This window comes from Mesoplodon densirostris, chromosome 15 (assembly GCF_025265405.1).
Source record: "Mesoplodon densirostris isolate mMesDen1 chromosome 15, mMesDen1 primary haplotype, whole genome shotgun sequence".
NCBI classification, from domain to species: domain Eukaryota; kingdom Metazoa; phylum Chordata; class Mammalia; order Artiodactyla; family Ziphiidae; genus Mesoplodon; species Mesoplodon densirostris.
The window spans coordinates 87364129-87377388 of record NC_082675.1 but is presented as its reverse complement, the minus strand read 5'-3'; positions in this window follow the sequence as shown (position 1 = coordinate 87377388).

The following is a 13260-nucleotide window of genomic DNA, read 5'->3' as shown; positions in this document are numbered from 1 at the left end:
AGAGGACCTTGACGTTTGTGCCTCAGTGTCTCTTCTGCCCCTAGAGTCCTCACCACACAGAGCTCCGACGTCGACTCCCACGTTTCCCCTCTTGGAATTTTCTAGAGGATGGATGCATCATTGCCATTAAATTAAAGAGGTCAAGAGCTCACTGCTGAGGCCGCTGGGACCTGAGCTGCACAGGGCTTTGGAATTGCTCGCCGACATCCTGAACTTAGTTCCCAGAGGCAAGGGAATGCGGTGAAAGTACAGGCTGCTGAATCACCTGCCTCCCTGGGGTGCACGCGGGGTGCTCCACGTGCCACGGTGACCCCAACACAACCAGGACATGGAAGACACAGACAGTTAGGGGAGGTCGGATCAGAGAGCAAACCTCACGCTGAAGGCCGTTTCACAAAATGATCCCCCATGGGGCTGTCACAGATGTCAAGGAGGGGGTCCCCTCCAGGGGAGGATGCATTAGGAAAAAAGCCTCACTGGAAGCGGTGTCAACAGCCTGACAGGTGCGTGCCAGGCTAACTACAGGACAGGCTCTGCCACAGAGATGCCTTGTTCTCGGTGACAAAGCCCTTGATTGTGATTGCCTGCAGAAGGGCCCCGAGGTAGGGCCAGGCACATCCAAGGGGTTTCTTCAGTGTTACGGCCCCTCCTCAGACGGAGCTCTTGCTTTGTGCTTGTCTCCCATGGAGCGGGCTCGCTCGCCAATTTTTAGATTCTCAAATTCCCTGTGAAAGAAGTTATTTTTGTCAGGTAAGGAATTGTCAGCTGGCCTTGAAGTCAGACCCACCATTGTCAGTCGCCTTGACCTGCCCTTGCCAGGAAATGCTACAAAAAGTCACAATTGGAGAATGACAAGAGATTCTAGCTCCGACGCCTGCTTGTCTTAGAAGAAAGTCATCTGGTTGTGATTTTCAATTAAAAAGTTTTATTGGATATACTTTGCCCTCCTTCGCCTAGTTGAAAACTTCACTGTGTGGGTAAAACTCAAAGTAAATGGGACTATGAAACCTGCCTCGCCCTGAAGGGAAAATAATCTGCAATTTGTATAACTTTCTGGAACTTAGAATTTCATGCTCTGTTAGGTAGGGTCAGTGATCTTGGGAACTACTGTTTAGCCCTAAGACTTAAATAGCAACTTGTATTTTCTTTGAGGCTAGTAGTTGGAGTTTAGAAAACACTTTAGCTGGAATTGTTTCTCTGTTACAGAAGGAGCTGGTATTCCAGACCTGGGGGATTGTTTGTGGTTGATTAAGAAATTGCTTAGATGCCTGGACTAATCTGTGTGATGTCTACCATGGATACAAACTTTTATAAATCTCTGTAAGCTCTGGTCCTGATGCTGCGACCCCAGCGTGCGGCCCATATCTGGAGTGGTGGCCTCCTCTGGCCTGTGCTCCTGGGCAGCTTATCCTGGGAGCAGGGATCATAAAACCAGGGGGAATGGCAGGTCGCCCCTGCTCTGTGATCAGTGGTCAAAACACTAGGCTGATTTTCTCCTGTGGTGGACCTCACAGGTGTCTTTGGGCTGAGCTGTGGGCCTGTTAGCGGGTTCCCTTGTGCCGGGCTTGGCGGTGTGCTGGCTTTCTTTCTCTGGATGTCTCCTTTTCCATCCCGCTCCCCAGATCTCTCAATTGGCTCCCCTGTTTGCAGTTCTGCTGTTTGCCTTCTCCTTTGTGATAGCACAACGCTGAGGCCGTCTTGCTCCACAGGCCTTTGCTGCCTGGCTGCCTCTTCCTCTGTAGGGCTGTCTTCTCATCAGCCTGTCTCTGCACTGGCTGAGTCACAGCACCACGGCCTTGTTCTTCTGGTCTCAAACCCCCATCAGTTCCCCTCCTTCCTTGGCCCCTTTGACTGCGGACCAACACCTGGTGTGACGTTCCCGACCAGAGCTACATCTGACAGCGCCATCCTGAGATGCATTTCTGATGTCCAGGGCAGCACACGCCGCTGTCTGCAATGGCCAGATGAGTAAAGCCCCAGGGACCCTGACCAGATATAACAGGAGTGGGCATGATCAGCCTAAAGGAGGCCAACTCTGCTGCCCCCAAGTTTCCCCCTGAGCAAGAATGAGGGTCCAACTTGCCAGAAAAAATTTAACACATAGATGATAGTGACCTTTGTGTTCTAGGCACTGTTCAACGTACTTCATGTATATTAACTCATTTAATGCTCATAGCAACTCTATTAGGTATGCATTTTTAGGATCTTCATGCTGTTCATAAGGAAAACACAGAGAAGCTAAGGAGCTCACCTGAAATTGCACAGCAAGGACAGGATAACACTGGGATTTGAACCCAGGCAGTCTGGCTCCAGAGCATGTGTTTCTAAGCCTTACCCTCCTCCATTTTTTTTTTTTTTTTTTTTGCGGTACGCGGGCCTCTCACTGTTGTGGCCTCTCCCGTTGCGGAGCACAGGCTCCGGACGCCCAGGCTCAGTGGCCATGGCTCACGGGCCCAGCCGCTCGGTGGCATGTGGGATCTTCCTGGACCAGGGCACGAACCTGTGTCCCCTGCATCGGCAGGCAGATTCTCAACCACTGCGCCACCAGGGAAGCCCCCTCCAGGCTTTTAAAGAGAAGTCAAGTATGAATATTCATGAAAACTGACCACATTTTGGAAATCATCTAAAAATCCAAATTCAAATATGAAACAAAGCACTGTGGACCATATGGAGTCCGGGAGCCCCAGGTGGCCACCTTGGTCCTACCATTAGCATCCCTTTACAGGAGAAGCATCACCAGTGCCAGTTTTAGCATCACATGTGCCTTGTGGACCCTGGGCTCACCTGTACTCCCAGCTGGTCTCCCGGGAAGCTCCCCTACCTCTACTCAGTAAAACAAGAGCTTGGAGAAGCTGGAGGTCCTAGTGATCTTGAGTGCCCTGGGAAGAGAAGACTTCTTGGAGGGACAGGATTGGAGAGGCTTGTCTAACTTGAGATGAAAAGGGTGTTTCTGCCAGGGGTGACTGAGTCAGAGAAGGGGCCAGGGGTGCATCAGTGCCTACAGTCCATTGGGTACCTCTGCAGGTGTTTTACTTGTGGAATCTCGTGTCGGTGCTCTCAACAACACAAGGGGGGCTGCATATTTTGCAGATAGATTCTTTGAATCTTAGTTTCCTTAATGAATATGTGCAAGGCCCCACAGTGGAATAAAGAGCAAAGTCAAGGGCTTCCCTGGTGGCGCAGTGGTTGGGAGTCTGCCTGCCGATGCAGGGGACACAGGTTCGTGCCCCGGTCCGGGAGGATCCCACATGCCGCGGAGCGGCTGGGCCCGTGAGCCATGGCCACTGAGCCTGCGCGTCCGGAGCCTGTGCTCCGCGGCGGGAGAGGCCACAGCAGTGAGAGGCCTGCGTACCGCAAAAAAAAAAAAAAAAAAAAAAGAGCAAAGTCAAGATTCGTACACTGGGGACTTCCCCGGTGGCACAGTGGATAAAACTCCATGCTCCCAATGCAGGGGGCCTGGCTTCAATCCCTGGTCAGGGAACTAGATCCCACATGCATGCCGCAACTAAGGAGCCCGCCTGCTGCAACTAAGACCCAGTGCAACCAAAGAAATAAATAAAAATAAATAAATATTAAAAAAAAAAGATCTGTACGCTGGGGATGAAGGGTGATGGAGGACATTCACTTTACAGAAAGGTGCCTGATCTGATGGTTGAGGGATGCTGATGGTTGAGGGATGCTGAGAAAAAGGCTGGTCTGAGTTGGAAGCAACTCATGGAGGACTTTAAAGCCGGATGGAGGGGTTTGAGTGTGAAATTATAGGCGAGGGGAACCATTGTGCACTTTTGAGGAGACAGACCGGAGACTTAGGTTTAAGGAAGATTGATGTTGTGCCGACAGTATGAACACAATTGGGAAAGGGAAGGGCTGAGGTTTTGGAGATTCAGTGAGGAGGAAATTATCGTAATACGGACAGTGGGATTTGGGGGACGTGGGGTGGGGGTGGAAAAGGAGAAGACCATGGGAAGGATAGACCCTCGGTGGTCTGGATCAGTGGGTGAGCTGGCCTCCCGCAAGGAGAGCAGATGGAGGGAAAGGAGGGAGGTGGGTCCAGATATGTGCTTCCTCTTTGGGGACTTATAGCCAAACTGAGTGTAGGTTTGATCTTTCTTGAAATTAGAGTTGTTAATGTAGAAGGTGGACCTACCCAAGAGACTGTACATTTAGTGCATGTACGTATTTAGCATAATTGTTAAGATTGACAGAAAATAGGGGATGAAGGTGGTGGTGTACAGTGCTGAGTAGAGAGTTCTCTTCGACTCTGTGATTCATGGAGACGGAGCTGAATGTAGTTGCTTGTCTAGGGTGCTGTAGTTTCTTTCCTGCTGGACTTGCAGCGTCCCAGGGTGAGCAGAGCTGAGTGACCTCCTGGGGGACCCCTGCGTTCTCTGGGGCGGGGCTGGGCGAGGCACTGGGTCAGGCATTGGTTGCATTTGTGAAGGTGAGGATGAGGTATAACCAGAGTCACCTGCAGGTTCAAGAGAAAGACATGTTGAGAAGGGGAAGGGCTGAGACCTTGATGGGAAATGACCGAGATTGAGGACCCAGGACAGCCCTGCGGGGTTTCTCAGGGTCCCCCCTGGAGTACATGAGCCCCATTCTTCCCGGCTACCGATCCACCTGAGACGTGACCTGATTACGACTCTGAGGCCTGGCTCTCACGTGGCATCTGGTTGCCTAGGATGGAAAACTGTATATCCTGGCAGTGGTGGTGCTTCAGGAAGGGTTCCGTCTCCCCAGCGCCTTGGGTTCGCCTGATGAGGACATGGCTTCTGACTTTGCCAGTGTTTTACTGTTGACTAAATGCTTTCCCAGATGGGATTTCCTCTCCTGTCTTTGTGCTCAGGACCCGGGCCTGGAGTCAAGTTTGGAGGCTGGGGCGATGGGGATTTGTCCCAGTGACTAGAGCTGGTTCCTTTCAGAATGACACGTGACCAACCTTCAAAAGGAAGGAGAGGCTTAAACCTGTGAACCTGGGTGAGCTTAGGAGTGGATGACAATAGTTGGAAACGTAAAGTGGTTATTTATGACTGTGATCTTGAAAGGAGGTGTGGTTTATAAGTTCTCGCTGTCCCAAGCCTTACTGAGTGCCATCAAAAATACCCTTGGGTGACAAGGAGGTGTGAAGTCCAGCCGCCTCTGTCTCACCCCTCGTCGCTCTGCACAGGCAGACAGGCAGACACGCACGTTTAACCTGGAAAAGGGCCACACTGACCCCACACACCTGCTCTAACCACAGGATTCCTACACACGCTCTCCTGACAAGGACGGCGGGCAGGCTCCTTGGGCTGGGCTGTTTCTCAAGCAGCAGCTTGTGGGTTAAGACAGTGGGCGCGGCTAGTTATTCAAGCTCTTTAAGATGCTAGGAGGGAGAGGGTGTGGAGAAAAGGGAACACTCTTGCACTGCTGGTGGGAATGTGAATTGGTACAGCCACTATGGAGAACAGTATGAAGGTTCCTTAAAAAACTAAAAATAGAACTACCATATGATCCAGCAATCCCACTACTAGGCATATACCCTGAGAAAACCATAATTCAAAGAGAGACATGTACCAAAATGTTCATTGCAGCTCTATTCACAATAGCCCGGAGATGGAAACAACCTAAGTGTCCATCATCGGATGAATGGATAAAGAAGATGTGGCACATATATACAATGGAATATTACTCAGCCATAAAAAGAAATGAAACTGAGCTATTTGTAATGAGGTGGATAGACCTAGAGTCTGTCATACAGAGTGAAGTAAGTCAGAAAGAGAAAGACAAATACCGTATGCTAACACATATATATGGAATTTATAAAAAAATGTCATGAAGAACCTAGGGGTAAAACAGGAATAAAGACACAGACCTACTTGAGAATGGACTTGAGGATATGGGGAGGGGGAAGGGTAAGCTGTGACAAAGCAAAAGAGAGGCATGGACATATATACACTACCAAACTTAAGGTAGATAGATAGTGGGAAGCAGCCGCATAGCACAGGGAGATCAGCTCGGTGCTTTGTGACTGCCTGGAGGGGTGGGATAGGGAGGGTGGGAGGGAGGGAGATGCATGAGGGAAGGGATGTGGGAACAGATGTATATGTATGACTGATTCACTTTGTTATAAAGCAGAAACTAATAAAAAAATAAGAAAGGAGTAGAAAAACAAAACAAACAAACAAACAAGAAAGATGCTAAGATGAGAGAAGCTGACAAATTCCCCTACCTCCTTCCTGTCAGCCTTGGCCAGAGGCTCCCTCGCCAAACACAGCGGGGCTCTGGAGCGGTCTCTTCCTTTCCGCGTGTGTGTGTGTGTGTGTGTGTGTGTGTGTGTGTGTGTGTGTGTATCTATTTCAGAAAGCCGGCCTTACATTTGCTTTGCACACAGGTACACACGTTTGCACACACATGAATGTAACTGAATGAACTTGGTTGATGTGAATTGCTCTTTGGTCCCCATCAGAGGGAAGGGGCTGGAAAGCTCGCAGAGGTAAAGCACATCTGGCTTGAATGTGAAATAGTTTTGCTGGAAAAACGAAACAAACGAAACAAAACATAATGAGTTTCTACCTAAGCTTTTCAGAGCCCTTTCTTTCCGGAGCCACTAAGCCCTGGGTCTTTGAAGGAAATCACAAGATGATCCTTTGGTGCAGCCAAGCCCTGCCCCTTAACGACAGGCATCACATCTGCACAGGACCATAAATCAAGCCGAGAGGCTGTTTTAAATAGGCTGCAGATGCTGAGGACACTGCTGGCTAAGTGGCACTTTTCAAGGGAAAGAACCCGAGAAATGTCCCTGAAACCACCGGGGCGCCAGCCAGCAACCCGGGGAGGGAGGGGCCGAGGCAGCCTGCAGGTGGTCCACGGGCACCCACGGCCCACCTCCACTTCCGGGGGGCAGACTGCAGACACACACCCTCCTGGATTCATGACGGCCTCTAATGGTTTAATTAGCATTTCACCGATATGATTCCCCCTCGCCCTGTGGGGCTCCAGGCCAGTGTTTACAAGGTGTGTCAAGTCCTTCCCACCCCTCACCCACCCCTCCCACGCCGGCCCTGCAGTCCCACCGCCTTTCCCGCTTTTCAGGTTCTGGCCAAATAAGCCTGAGGACTCTTTGGAGGCGAACTTACCTGTGAAGGCTGCAATTACTGTCCCTGATTTCACTGTGAAAACTTTACCATGGCCGCACTGAAAAATCTCCCTTTACCCTCCCACTCCTTCTAAGAGAGCGGAAAAATCCATCAAATTAACACATCAATGAGTTGATTGTAATCTCCAGGGCTCAGTGTGGCACTTTCTAGCGGCCCAGACAGGAGCCCAGCATGATTTATCAATGCAAACCTAATAGCATCAATATGAATCTAACTAAAAATCAATATTTCATTACCAAATTGTTAGCGAGAATGAAGAAAAATGGCCGGAGTCAGAGCATTCTCTAGGGTAGGAGCATCTGGAGTTCAATGTGACAAGATGAGTGATGCCTGACTCGGGGCCCGGGGAAGGACACTGGGAGGACAGGCCCCGCGGACGCCCAGGGCACAGAGGAGAGCAGCCACTGCAGCCGACACGCTTTCTTCCTTTCCTTTTAGTCTCTTCTTAGAAGGTAAAAAAGAGGGTGAGAAGGGGAAAGAAGGAAGGCAAGACCTTTAGCTCTGTTGGCAACACGACCTCACACGAAGGGGCTGGGGTGGGTGAGTGTGGCCCCGGTCTGCCGCGTCTTGCTCAGAGGGGTCTGGACCCCCCCGCGCTGCTCTTGTCCCTGGTCCCCCGGGCCCAGAGTTAGGGCTCCTCTTTCTCAATAGAGCGGCTGCAGGGCACTTGGTTTCTGCTGCACAGTTTTACCAAAAACCTGGGACAGTCAAGGGTACTCGTGTACATAGTTCTCGAAGGTTTGTGTTCTCCCAGGATGGCAGCTGGTGATTGGAGGGGAAGCGGGAACTCCCCTTCCTGGGGTGACAGGTGCACCTGGGGAGGTGATGGGGCTCCCACCTGGTTAGAGCACGTTTCTGATTATGCTTATGGGCCATTTATTGCCCCAGCTGCTCCAGCTCTGTTATCACTCAAAGACCCAAGGTCGTGTCTGTTAGAGGCCAGTTATCCAATGCAAAGAAGAAAAGAACATTAAAAAATGTTTAAATGAGTAAAAACCTGACTCAGAATTGCACGGTAGGTACCCGATGTTTAGAACAGTACCTTAAATAGGAAGGTTATTCGTCCTCTCCAACCCCTGCCCCTCCTCAAAGCCGTACCTCCATCACCGATGGTGGATTTCAGGCTGGGTAAGCATCACTGGGTCCTTCCCCAGTGTCTGAGGAGGAGGACCTGCAGAGGCTTTGGCTTGGACCACAGGTCTGTTTCTGCCTGACTCAGAGGCTGATGCAGTGCTTTCTGGTCTTACCTTGTCTGCACCTCACCCCGATTCGGCTTCTATAGGACTGTCACCCACTCTGGACAGGGTAGAAGATAAAAAGACATGATCTGTATGTTATTCTGGACAAGACCAGGCGTTCACAGACAGCTTGGCACATGCTTGATTTTAATACAAAGGTTCAAATAATACAAGTCCATATAAAACAGTGATTGAAAGCTCGGGAGCTAGAGTAAACATCGAGGCTGTGCCCCTACCCGCCGTGTGACCACGGGCACAGTTTCACAAACATCAGCAAACCTTGGTTTCTCCACTTGTAGTAACGATTGCACCTAGTTGCAGGCTCACTCGAGGATGAAAGTAGACGTGCACACGCAGGATTTAGCGCACTAAGTGTTGCCAATGCTCCATGTTACATTGACATTGTTGTTCTTTTTCTCCAACCAGGATGATACAATACAAAACCCACCAAAGACATATTTGCCTAATTTGTTGAATCTCTGTGTCTCCTATGGCAGGCTTCACCCCTCTCATTCTTGACGTGGTGATATTTGGACCATCGGTCTTTGATGGTGATGCTTTCTACACCATTGGAGGGTTTTGGGTAGCTGTGCAGAGTGTAATCGCATACGGTGTGATCATGGCTCTGCTGCCTGACGTTGCAGTGGGTTAGATCAAGTCAGATTCCCGGGGGGGTTTGACAGACTCGTTAGGCCTTCATTCTTCTTCAGAAGGCCCCACGAAATGGCTCTCCCAGGATGCTGTGACGTCTGGTCCCTGTCCTTGACTGCCTGCACCTGACGCGCACTTGGCACTTGGTCTGACACTACCCAGCTGATGTTTCCTGCTGGCCTGTGTACCACACTCTCCAGCCCCTTGGACCGTTGATGCTGATTCTTTTTTAATAGTACTTCAGTCTGACAAATACTGAAATCAAGGAAACCCCTGGAAGAACTGTGGCCCCCGAGAGGCGGGTGTGAGGATCCCCGCGGAGGGGCTCAGAGGCGGACTTTTTCGGTGTGCGCCTTAGACAGCTGTTCAGGGTGCATGACAATCTCTGCGTTGCTGCTCTGGGGGTGGTCGCGGTGTCCTATGACCCTGCATCCTGGCTGTGGGCTCTCCCTGGTGTCCAGGTGTTTGTCCATGTACCTCTTCATCTGACCCCTGCACTGACACTGTGAGAAGGGAACCACCCTTGCCTTCTGGCTGATGAGTCCCGCAAAGTTCTGAGGGGAGGCTTAGCATTTCCTACGGCAGTTTATTTTTTATTTTTTTAAGTTGGGATGACACTTTCTGCTACTTTTTTTTAAAATAAATTTATTTATTTTATTTATTTATTTTTGGCCGCATTGGGTCTTCATTGCTGCGCACAGGCTTTCTCTAGTTGGCAGCGAGCAGGGGTTACTCTCTTTTTTTTTTTTTTTTTTAAAGAATGACTCCCTTCTTTTTTTATTATTATTTATTTTTGCTGTGTTGGGTCTTCGTTTCTGTGCGAGGACTTTCTCTAGTTGTGGCAAGCAGGGGCCACTCTTCATCGCAGTGCACGGGCCTCTCACTATCGAGGCCTCTCTTCTTGCGGAGCACAGGCTCCAGATGCGCAGGCTCAGTAGTTGTGGCTCACAGGCCTAGTTGCTCCGTGGCATGTGAGATCCTCCCAGACCAGGGCTCAAACCCGTGTCCCCTGCATTAGCAGGCAGATTCTCAACCACTGCGCCACCAGGGAAGCCCTGGGGGTTATTCTTTGTTGCAGTAGGTGGGCTTCTCATGGCAGTGGCTTCTCTTGTTGCAGAGCATGGGCTCGAGGTGCATGGGCTTCAGTAGTTGTGGCCTGCGGGCTTGCAGGATCTAGAGCACAGGCTCAGTAGTTGTGGCTCACTGGCTTAGTTGCTCCTCAGCATGTGGGACCTTCCCAGACCAGGGCTCAAACCTGTGTCCCCTGCATTAGCTGGCAGATTGTTAACCACTGCGCCACCAGGGAAGCCCCGACAGTTTATTCTTTTACTGAGCTTTTTGATTCTCTTCCGTCACTACATGCTTCAGACCACAGCAGCTGAAGCCCTGCTGTCCATCCACTGACTGGACCCGGTGGTCACGCAGGCACCCCTGGCCGCCGCCAGCACCGCCAGGGCCCTCTTCCTTCCTCCTTCGTCTTCTCCCACTCACCCAGGAAGAATGTCTGCTGCTTCCTTATTCCCCTTTCGTAAGATTACAGGTCCTCTTCGTGCTGTGTGAGGGTACTGGGATGAAAGAGCTTTAAATAACCCACCTGGAGCTCAGGTATTGTTAGAGGTGAGTCAGTTACAGTCTAGATGGGAGGTTGGAACCCAGACATGGCACTCTTTTCCTGATGGTCCCCGGGAGACTGTAAGCTTTGCTGCTACCTTCAGTAATGAGCACATTTCCCAGCTGTCACACGTTTACAGAATAGGAGCTCGAGCCACAAAGCAGGAGGAACCAGAGCACTTACCGTTTTGTGTTTCTCTTGTCTTGTGTCTTATAAACTGCGTCCTTTCCTTTCTCCTTCCCATGTCTACAGATGGGAGGGTGACAGTGGCCACACTCAGGGCAGAGGTCCCGAAACTCCAGGAGAGAACTTGTCAATCCTGGCATCGCCCCTTCAGGAGTGACATTGGAAGGATCAGTGCTCTCTCTGAGTTGGGGGTGGACCTGACCCTCAAGTGGCTGTTCAGGACAAATGAGAAGTCCTCCTTGCAGAAAAGCCGTGAGCAATAAACTCCCGAATCTACATTCGTGTTGCTGATCAAGCTTGTGGGCTACGTTGACTTATTAGGAGAAGCCGCCTTGCCATGTTTTACTTCCAGTCCATTCTGCATTCTTATTTAATGCCCCCCAAATTTCCAACCTTGCCCTCTCGGTGACCCTCGGTCTCCATGGAAGATATCCATCAGAAGCTGATGGAAGCAGCGTCTGAATTCCAGCTCCTTCCCATCCCATGGGTCTCCTTTCATCATCTTCTCTCCTAACAAAAATATTGCCCTGACAATTCTCTTTTTCATTCAACGATTTGCCATCTCCCTCGCCAGCTTCACACCATTATCACCTTTCTATTCTCGGTGGAGATATAAAATCCTTAGTCTTCTTTCTGGATCCTTGCTTCCTACCCTTTGATCCATGAGTTGGGGTTTAATCCTCTGATCTCATCTTGGCATCCACTGCCCTGGAGGACACTCTTCCTTAAGACACTATCTCGCGGATGTTAGGCTCCACTCGCCAGTGCTGGGGTGGAAACGCCTTCTCCCTGGGCCCAGGTCTGGGCTCACTGGTTTGGGCTCAACATCTTTACTCTAAATCTAAAAATGAGTCCTGGCTTGACATGTTTAAAGGCACTTTGAAAACTAGAAACGATTCCCCCCACCCCCTTCCCAAATTAGCGACTTTGTGCTTCTTGCTTATTTTACCACCAGCAGTATTGTTTCCACACTGAACAGATGTTGTTGGGCCTTGGAAGCAAAGCATCGATGTGCAGTTGTCCCGAAATGCTTCTCTGCCAAGGACTTTTCAGGCGTTTCTGCTGAATTATCAGACCTTCCTTCCCGGCAGGTTTCAAGGCCAAGGTTGTCTTTTCATCCCCGTCATCAGAATTTCATGACTTGCTCTTGGTTTCTGCCCCTTTTCCACACCCCCAAACAATATGCATTCTGCCCCACTGATGGCAGCAAGAACAACCTTTTAAAATTGCTTCTCTTTTCTTCTCCTTCTCTTCCTTTTCCTTCCTTTATGCATTTTAAATTCTCTTACTGTTTCTCTTTATCATAACCTTCATATTTTTGTTATCCTTCACTCAGCCAGTTAGATGTGGTATTATAAGTGCTCATAAGAAGAAAATGTGCAAATTATACGATACTTGCTATCATTACATAACTCAGATCTTCTTTCACAATCTCCCTTGAATTTTCAATCTTGCTAATTCCCTCGTCCATACTGGTCTGTATCGCTTCATCTGGAAAGTATTATTACCATCACCATGGTTGACCTCCAAGGGCCCCAGAAACACCGTATGTTCTAATATTAACTCACAAAGAAGTAAGGAAAAAACATGTTACTGTGCTGGCTGGTGCTTACTCAAAAGGGTTCCAATGCTTGGACCCACTTCCTCTTAATCTGTGCTATTGTTCTTTTCTTTCTTGCATCTGTGATGCATAATATTGTGTTACTTTACCCAGCATTAAAGAAATAAGAAAAACGATTGCTTTTCTGGGGTACCTCTGCTCTACAGGTGGACTGTGTCCCACCCTGCCTAATGGGGGAGCTAAACCCAGCGTGGGCCCAAGGTCACCTCAGGCAGCGCCTGTGATGCATCTTCCAGACCTCGAGCCTTTGTCTCCGCCACACCTGTGAGACTTGGGAGATGGCCCCAAAGCCCCTTCAGACAGCTTCCTGGGACCCTCAGGAGGGAAGTCCTGCCTCACCATTGCAAGTCTAGGTCATTATGACGTACCGAAACATTCCAGCCCCCTGCCCTTCAATTAGAAACCTGAGATCTCCAGAAAAAGCTTATCTCAGAAATGATGCCTGAGCACTTTACTGCAGGACTAACAAAATGATTGTTCCAAAGGACTTTAAAAAAATATTATTATTCTTATAAAATCAACTTGTAATGCTAGGAGCTCCATAACTTTTATTTGCTTCTCTGCACAGCTGGTAGGTAAAACAGACACCTTCTAATTGTATAGCTATTGTGAGCTGTAAAAAGGGATTTTTCCCCCACAGATTTACTCTTTACCACGGAACAATTTTTTGAGAAATTTTCCGTTTCCATTTCACTCTAGAAATTGTCTCACACGCGGTCTAGTTAACAACTTTATTTGTGGAACATGACAGCACTCTTGTATGACATTACTTCATGCTTTGGGGATGTTCGTTTAATAGAGTTCAGGGTTTTTCTC